Source organism: Nerophis lumbriciformis, linkage group LG29, assembly GCF_033978685.3.
Source record: "Nerophis lumbriciformis linkage group LG29, RoL_Nlum_v2.1, whole genome shotgun sequence".
Taxonomy (NCBI): domain Eukaryota; kingdom Metazoa; phylum Chordata; class Actinopteri; order Syngnathiformes; family Syngnathidae; genus Nerophis; species Nerophis lumbriciformis.
In genome coordinates, this window is record NC_084576.2 from 22,017,595 (window position 1) to 22,027,500 (window position 9,906).

Consider the following 9,906-nt stretch of genomic DNA (forward strand, 5'->3'; position numbering starts at 1 on the left):
CCCCCGGGCTGCACTTTGGACACCACTAGTCTATAATGTGCAACTCGAGTGTGGTCTAACAAAGGAAATTAGCCCTTTGAATTTGTTTATGTTTAACGTCATTGTTCCTAATTCACGTCAATGAAAGGTCACCGAAAAAGGTCAAAGGTGAGGTCAATGGTCACCTCCCAAGGTGCCGCCAAGGCAGGAACGCTTCTGGTTTCATGCGTCGTCTGATCTACAGTACGTCGCTTGGTCGTGTGTGTCGTCACACAGGTGGGCGGGGCCTAAGACAAACCGAGTGGGCGCGCAGCAGAGCGTCTTGGTTCGGTGGACGTGAACAATGCAGGGGCTTCAGAGCGGCTTTGGACCGCCTTGTTGGCTGCCATGTTTGCACGCTGCTGCTGCTGCTATGGACGACGGTCCCTCGCTTTTCAGTCCTACTTAAGCAGAGGTCAGCAAGCCAAAATGTTGAAAGAGCCATATTGGACCAAAAATACCAAAAAGTAATCTGTTAAAAAGTCTTATATAAGTGTTATAATGAAGGCAACACATGATGTAAGTGTCTATATTATCTATATTAGCCTATTATCAAAATGAATTTAAAAGTCTTATATAAGTGTTATAATGAAGGCAACACATGATGTAAATGTCTATATTAGCCTACTATCAAAATGACTTTAAAAGTCTTATATAAGTGTTATAATGAAGGCAACACATGATGTAAGTGTCTATATTAGCTATATTAGCCTACTATCAAAATAACTTTAAAAGTCTTGTATACGTGTTATAATGAAGGCAACACATGATGTAAATGTCTATATTAGCCTACTATCAAAATTAATTTAAAAGTCTTATATAAGTGTTACATAATGAAGGCAACACATGATGTAAGTGTCTATATTATCTATATTAGCCTACTATCAAAATGAATTTAAAAGTCTTATATAAGTGTTATAATGAAGGCAACACATTATGTAAATGTCTATATTAGCCTACTATCAAAATTACTTTAAAAGTCTTATAGAAGGGTTATAATGAAGGCAACACATGATGCAAGTGTCTATATTAGCTATATTAGCCTACTATCAAAATAACTTTAAAAGTCTTGTATACGTGTTATAATGAAGGCAACACATGATGTAAATGTCTATGTTAGCCTACTATCAAAATTACTTTAAAAGTCTTATATAAGTGTTATAATGAAGGCAACACATGATGTAAATGTCTATATTAGCCTACTATCAAAATTACTTTAAAAGTCTTATATAAGTGTTATAATGAAGGCAACACATGTTGTAAATGTCTATATTAGCCTACTATCAAAATTAATTTAAAAGTCTTATATAAGTGTTATAATGAAGGCAACACATGATGTAAGTGTCTATATTATCTATAATAGCCTACTATCAAAATTACTTTAAAAGTCTTATATAAGTGTTACAATGAAGGCAACACATGATGTAAATGTCTATATTAGCCTACTATCAAAATTACTTTAAAAGTCTTATATAAGTGTTATAATGAAGGCAACACATGATGTAAGTGTCTATATTAGCTATATTAGCTTACTATCAAAATAACTTTAAAAGTCTTGTAAACGTGTTATAATGAAGGCAACACATGATGTAAATGTCTATATTAGCCTACTATCAAAATAACTTTAAAAGTCTTGTATAAGTATCATAATGAAGGCAACACATGATGTAAAAGTCTATATTAGCCTACTATCAAAATTACTTTAAAATTATTGTATAAGTGTTATAATGAAGGCAACACATCTTGGCCTACTATCAAAAGGATTATGTGTCGCAGGCTGGCGCAAATTTTCGTTGACAGAAATGTTGAAATTTTATATTTATTCTACACATTTTTACAACATTGGAAAACCTTAGTAAAACTTCTCAGAGGGTGAGTTAACTCCTGGAAATGACAGGCTACAGAATGGCCAAAATGGTAAATGGGTTATACTTGTATAGCGCTTTTTTACCTTCAAGGTCCTCAAAGCGCTTTGACACTATTTTCACATTCACCCATTCACACACACATGCCCACGCTGATGGCGGGAGCTGCCATGCAAGGCCCTAACCACGACCCATCAGGAGCAAGGGTGACGTGTCTTGCTCAAGGACACAACGAACATGGCAAATTTGGTAGAACGTGGGGATCGAACCAGGAACCCTCAGGTTCTGCCAACAGCGCCACGCCGTCCCCAAAAGGTATAGATGTGTGTGTGTCCAAGTTAAAGGAAACTGTCTTCTTCTAATATTACAATCTTTGCAGGCTGGGTAACGTTTGCTGTGGTCTGGAACAACAAGTATCAGAAATGCAGCTAATATTACATACAGATAATGTGTCATGAGACATACACAGAGGACAAAATTTGAAGGAAATTAAATTAGCTCAAATATACGGCATAATGATACAATATGTACATACAGCTGGCCTTAATAGCATGTTAGCATGGATTACCTTGCAGTCATCCAAATATGCCTGATTAGCACTCCACACATTCCTTCATTGCATTCAGCCACAGTATAAAACATTTGGTGGACAAAATGAGACAAAGGAGGAGTGGCATAAAACACGTCTTTCTGTGGCAGCATCGGAGACAGTTGTACATGTAAACAAACTATGGTGAGTTCAAGGACCGCCGAAATTAGTAGGACAAAACGGCGCTTGCCAAATACTCCCATCAGTCAAACATGTTTGATATCAACAATGGGATTTCTAACAATTAGGAAGGTTTGTGTCATGCTTGTCCTCCTACAGAAACCATATTCAAACAAAAACATATTTTTCCCTCATCTTTTTCCATTTTCATACATTTGGATCTACATCTGGACTAATGTGAACAATTTTATAAAAGGAGGGGAAATAAACTATCATTCCTTATTGGCCGTGGTGCATGGATATTTTTAGGGTGCCGGGAAAGAATAAATAAATCACATCTGAATTAAAGCAGGGCGATATGGCTGAAAACTGTATCACGATATCAGTGTTTTATATCGGACGATAATAAGGACAAAAATATATTTTATGTGTGAAAATGTAAACATAGAAAAACCTGAAAAGAACTATTTTCTGCATGTTTAGTGCCAGGAAGTTACGGCTGTGCTCTAAAGGGTGAGCACTGCTAAGGTGGTCTTGGTGGGGACGAGCGGCTTGCATCATACGGTCCTGTTTTAAAAATTAAAAAAAAGTGTCACACTGTCCTGGTGACTTTTCCTCTTTTAGCCACAATTTCTTCATTTTGACTTCCTCTTCTCACAACAAGATGGTGCAACCAAACATGATAGATGATACTGTTACGTGTTTGGCTGTTGGCGTGTCACTCTCACTGATCAGTGATCACTTCCTGCCTTGCTCGGTTACCAGAGAGCGAGTGCCTTTGTTCATGCAACCAACCTACTTCTTGTTTCTTCCCACAAAAAAGAAAAACTAATTGTAACGTTTTATCGAAAGCATTAAATGCGACTGATTAGCATTAGACTTTCACTTGGTGATTTTAACACCTCCAAACTAGGATGCACATTGGTGTGTAATAAGTACAATACTTACAGTATAAACTCTTTGTAGGACTCAACAAAAGGCATTCAACTTAATGGCAAAGACTACTTCCTTATTACGGCAACACACCTAGGACAGACTGAAATAAATGTGTACTTGCAGAAGTGAAAGAAAACAAGATTTCTAATAAACGTTTAATAAAAGTAAAATAATAATAATAATAATAATAATAATAATAATAATAATAATTTAAGTAAAATTCCAAAAAATAAAAACAGTGAGATTGTAAAATTAAAAACATAAAAAAATTAAAATATTGATTTAATTAAATGAATACAAAATTATAAAACATTGAGTAAAAAACAACTAAAAAATAAATAAAAATATTAAATTAAGCAAATTAAAAAAACAGCGAGATTGCTGTATTAAAAACAAACAAAATTATCTAAAAAATGTATTTAATAATTAGATGAACAAAAAAATAGTGAGATTGTAACATTAAAAATAAGAAAATAAATAATTAAAATATTGAATAAAATAAATACAATTTTAATTTTAAAAACAAAAAATTAAAAATTAAATTAATTAAGTAAATAAAATCTAAATAATTAAAACTGAAATTGTAATATTAATAACAAATAAATATAAATATTAATTAAATCAAATAAAACAATAAAAACAGTGGGATTGTAATAATTGTTTTACATTTTGTAGTTTGATTGTAGTAATTGATTTGATTAATTAAATACATTAAAAAAAATGAAAATAGTGAGATTTTAAAAATTAAAAACAAATACAAATAAATAAAATCAAATAAAAATATTAAATTAAATAAATTAAATAAAAACACTGATATTGTAATACGTTTAACAAATAAAAAATAGATAATAAAAATAAGTATTAAATAAAAACCGTGGCAATTGTAATATTAAAAACAAATAAAATAAATTAAATAAAAAAACACATTAAATAAAATAATTAAAAACAGTAAAATTGTAATGGTAAATAAATAAAATAAGAATAAAAACATAAAATAAAATAAACATTACTACACAAACACACAAAAGTACCGAAAATTGGCATCTTTGAGTATTGGCATAAATTCCCTGAAATTGGCACCTAATCGGTTCAAATGAGAAAGGTACCATCCCTATGTGGGATAAATTGTGTCCAAAGGTGAACTAATCAGAGGTTGTCTGAGAACAGATAAAATTCCACGTGAGGGCTTGCACATGGATGTTGTTGTGAAAGAGGTGTTGCAGCAGCATGTCTGGTTGCTGTTGGGAAAGAGGTGTTGCAGCAGCATGTCTCGTCAGCAAACAGCTGGCAACCTTCTTTGTTGACAACTCTCACTGAGCATGTGCACTTTGGCCCCAACGCTCCGAGATCGTCCTCCTTGCTAACAAAGAGCGATGCGCCGTCGTGCAAAACGCAACGGAAAAATTGTGCTGTGGTCGCCTTGGCAACCAGCTAGTTTCTCCCGCGGAGCTTTTTAATCCCCACTCAGCTCAACAGAGGCCCCGCTGTGCTCGCAGGCCTCTTGCTGCAGCGTGCATGCTAGCGGCGTATTTGCACAGCACAGAGACGCCACGGAGGTAAGGCGTACATGCAGGGGCGGGGCTCAGGTGCGGGTGTGTCTGCAGATTACTTCAGATCAACAACAAAAACCAACGTGCCAGGAAGAGAAACGCAAAGAAGCATACAATCGTGCAAGAAACCTTACTAACATGAAACTTTTTGGATTCTGGCTTCCGTCCAAAGTCCCGTGTGAGGTTTAGTAGTTAACCAACCACACTGTGTCCTGCCAGGACTTGTTGGTCCTGGTCCTCGGGCCATGGGGCGCGGTAAGGACCATAATGACATTAAATAGATCCGCTAAGAGGCTTAGGCAGGTTCAACATAACGAGCTGTGGGCATGCAGCTGCTTGTAGGAGTGGATACACTGTAAGCCTGCGGTCTTCAAGCTCATGAAGGCAACGTTCAAACTGCTGCAAGTCAGCTGACCAGGAACAGCTTTTTAAAATACTGTCAGAAAGGTGAGAAGAACATGTCTTAATAGGGCCGGGCGATAAAACGACATCAAATAAAAATGTGTTCCATAATTCTTTTTTTTTCTTTTTTTATGTCGGAAGAAAGCGGAGGTATGGTTGTATGAACAAAGGCACTCGCTTTCTGGTAATTGAGCAACACAGGAAGTGATCACTGATCAGTGGGGAGTGACACGCTAACAGCCAATCAGGTAACGGTATCAACTCTCAAGTTTGGTTGCGCCATCTTGTTGATTCTCTGCATGGAGTGAAAAGACAAAATAAAAAAGATGAAATTGTGGATAAAAGAGGACAAGACACCTGGACAGTATAGCACTTTTGTTTTTTTAAAAAGGACCTTATTCAGACCAATGTGGTCTGTAAATGATGCAAGGCGCTCGTCCCCACCAAGACCGCTAATACCACACCGCCTTAGCCGCACTTACAAGGGCTGTGGATCTTTGGGCACCACACCATTCGATTCGATTCATGGGGGTAACGATTAGATTCAAAATCAATACTTTTTTTGTTTCAATAACATTAGGTGCCAGTTCTACGATTAACTACATTACTCCATAAAAAAGATAAACAGCTGTGATACATTTCTGTATTACTTAAAAGAAAACTGGTTTGGTTTCATTAAATTCTACCCAAAATGTTTAATAAAGTCAAATAATACAAATAAGGCAACAAGAGAAGAGAATACATATATATATATACACACACATACAGTATACACACACACACACACACATATACATACTAGTGTTGTCTCAATACCAAAATGGATTTCGATACTTTTTGATACTTTTCTAAATAAAAGGGGACCATAAAAAAATGGCATTATTGGCTTTATTTTTACAAAAAATTTTAGGGTACATTAAACTTATGTTTCTTATTGCAAGTTTGTCCTTAAATAAAATAGTGGACATACAAGACAAATTGACTTTTAGTAGTAAACAAACAAAGGCTCCTAATTAGTCTGCTGACATATGCAGTAGCATATTGTGTCATTTATCATTCTATTATTTTGTCAACATTATTAAGGACAAGTGGTAGAACATGTATTATTAATCTACTTGTGCATTTACTCTTAATATCTGCTTACTTTCTCTTTTAACATGTTCTATCTACACTTCTGTTAAAATGTAATAATCACTTCTTCTTCTGTTGTTTGATACTTTACATTAGTTTTGGATGATACCACAAATTTGGGTATCAATTTGATACCAAGTAGTTACAGGATCATACTTTTTTTTTTAAACGAAAAAAGATTTTGTGATGCTAAACAATATAGATGTATTCATAGTAGTATCGACTAGATACGCTCCTGTACTTGGTATCATTACAGTGGATGTCAGGTGTAGATCCACCCACGGCGTTTGTTTACATTGTCACGCCAGTGAGCTACGGTGTGTAGTGAAGCATGTTTAGCTATTCCTCGTCCTGCAGGGATGATACTTGTAAGAAACTTACTTTATTTGTGACCATGGAGGCGAGGATTAGTGATTTAGAAGTAGCTGAAACACTGCAGACTGCAGCTTAACTTTAGCCGCTAGCTAGCTAGCCATGTTTTAAAGCACCTCTTCCTAAAGGCATGTCAGTGTTATAACTTCACCTTTATTGTTAGTTTTTAAGCCAAAATGCATCCATTCTCCCTTTTCTGTCTACACACTGTGTCTGCTTGTAAGTACTCCATGTGTGTGCGCTGCCGAACATGCTCCTCTGCTCGTAAAACCAGCAATGTCATGACGTGACGAAGACAGGGGGGACGGACGCTGGACCGGTACTTTTTAGAGGCGGTATAGTACCAAATATGATTAATTAGTATCGCGGTACTATACCAACACCAGTATACCATACAACCCTAATACATACACACTTATACTGTATAATAACATATTTTAGTGTTAGTAATGAATACATTAGTCATGAAACTCTCTTGACACACAGAGATTAAAGAAAATAAACAATAACTTCAGGGGGCGCGAGAGGCAATAACGTATATTTTGACACAAACAGAAAAATAAATAAATAAAGATTCAAATTAGAGGGTGGGGCATGAAAAAAATATGTCCCCTAGAAAAATGTAACTGTGAGCAAGTTCCAAACAGCCCCTATAATGCAGTGTTTCCTAAATAGCGGGGTGGGTGCCGTGGAGGGTTTGTGAGAGGCAATGGCGTGTTGGCGTCTATTATTATTTTAGAAGCAATTAGAAGCATTTAAGTCCCATCTTAAAACTGATTTGTATACCATAGCCTTTAAATAGACCCCCTTTTAGACCAGTTGATCTGCCGTCTCTTTTCTGCTCTGCCCCCCTCCGGCGCTAGCTGTTCAAAGTCGGGACCAGGGTGGACCACTCATCTGTGCATCAGTTGGGGACGTCTCTGTGCTTCTGACCTGTCTCCACTCAAGATGCTCTCCTGCTGGTCCCACTCTCAATCGGAAATGATTGAGAGTCATTGGTGTACCTAATCATGTGGCAGACATCCTCTTTGCAGCACTTTGGGTCAAAGTGCACACAAACTTTGATTTCCGAATCTCAATTTTTATTCATCTCGATTCATACTTTAAAAGATCAATTTAAATTAGGGCTGGGGGATATATCGATATGTGCGATATATCGCGGGTTTGTCTCTGTGCGATATAGAAAATGACTATATCGTGATATTCGAGTATGCGTTCTCACGCAGTTGCTTTTAGCTGCAGGCATTACACTACAGGCTCTTCCTACTCTTTCCTGTCTCTCCTTCTCACAGACAGCGAGCGCAGCTTCTACACACGTCACATACTGTCACAACATATGTCACATACGTATACGCCCTCTCAGAGCAGAGAGGTAGCAGCATGGCTAACGTTAGCTGTGATGCTAGCGGTAATACGAGCAAAAGAAGGTGCGAATCTGTTAACAAATGAAGGAATAGTTCATTCCCCCCAAAAACAGCACGGGGTCCATCGTCTGGCGGTGGTTTGGCTTCAAGTGGGAATATGTCAAAAAGACAACCGTAATATGTCAAGTGTGGAGCAAAAGCATTACTGCTAATATGTAGCATCATTTGAAAAGTCCCCTGCTAGTGAATGAAGAGTGCTCACCCTAGAGAGAGGGGGGGGGGGGGGGGGGTTACCAACATATGCGGTCCTCTCCAAGGTTTCTCATAGTCATTCACATCGACGTCCCACTGGGTTGAGTTTTTCCTTGCCCTTATGTGGGCTTTGTACCGAGGATGTCGTTGTGGCTTGTGCAGCCCTTTGAGACACTTGTGATTCAGGGCTATATAAATAAACATTGATTGATTGATTGATTTATCTAATCCACTTTATTTATATAGCACATTTAAACAACAAAAATGTTTCCAAAGTGCTGCAGAACAATATTAAAAACAATATTTACGTACTCCGCATGTGAACATCTCCGTTCGGTGCCACACGCCCACACCATCAAAATGCCGAGGCAAACATTTCCAGATCAACACAGTATGAAAAAAATAGTGATTTTTTTTTTTGTTGTGATTTCCCTCTCTGCATGAAAGTTTAAAAGTAGCATATATTAATGCAGTATGAAGAAGAATGTTTTAATGTAGACACATAGAATCATCATACTGCTGTGATTATATGCATCAAGTGTTCATTTAAGGCTATGGCAAAATATCGAGATATATATCGTGTATCGCGATATGGCCTTAAAGGCCTACTGAAATGCGATTTTCTTATTTAAACGGGGATAGCAGGTCCATTCTATGTGTCATACTTGATCATTTCGCGATATTGCCATATTTTTGCTGAAAGGATTTAGTAGAGAACATCGACGATAAAGTTCGCAACTTTTGGTCGCTGATAAAAAAAAGCCTTGCCTGTACCGGAAGTAGCAGACGAGTAGCGTGACGTCACAGGTTGTGGAGCTCCTCACATCCGCACATTGTTTACAATCATGGCCACCAGCAGCGAGAGCGATTCGCACCGAGAAAGCGACGATTTCCCCATTAATTTGAGCGAGAATGAAAGATTCGTGGATGAGGAAAGTGAGAGTGAAGGACTAGAGGGCAGTGGGAGCGATTCAGATAGGGAACATGCTGTGAGAGGCGGGTGGGACCTGATATTCAGCTGGGAATGACTAAAACAGTAAATAAACACAAGACATATATATACTCTATTAGCCACAACACAACCAGGCTTATATTTAATATGCCACAAATTAATCCCGCATAACAAACACCTCCCCCCTCCCGTCCATATAACCCGCCAATACAACTCAAACACCTGCACAACACACTCAATCCCACAGCCCAAAGTACCGTTCACCTCCCCAAAGTTCATACAGCACATATATTTCCCCAAAGTCCCCAAAATTACGTACATGACATGCACATAGCGGCACGCACGTACGGGGAAG

At 37.4% G+C, this 9,906-nt stretch overlaps 1 protein-coding gene and 1 long non-coding RNA gene across 6 annotated transcripts in view; one reads left to right on the plus strand and one right to left on the minus strand.

Annotated features, from left to right (window-relative positions):
* Positions 1 to 9,906, minus strand: part of kif21a (kinesin family member 21A) — an 89,175-nt gene that overhangs the window by 77,036 nt on the left and 2,233 nt on the right. The window lies entirely within an intron of this gene.
* LOC133572080 (uncharacterized) overlaps positions 5,140 to 9,906 on the plus strand; it is a 14,942-nt gene continuing 10,175 nt past the window's right edge. Inside the window, exons 1-2 of the long non-coding RNA XR_009810488.1 lie at positions 5,140 to 5,525; positions 5,622 to 5,728. This is a non-coding gene — a long non-coding RNA (uncharacterized lncRNA). The remainder of the gene's footprint in view (positions 5,526 to 5,621; positions 5,729 to 9,906) is intronic.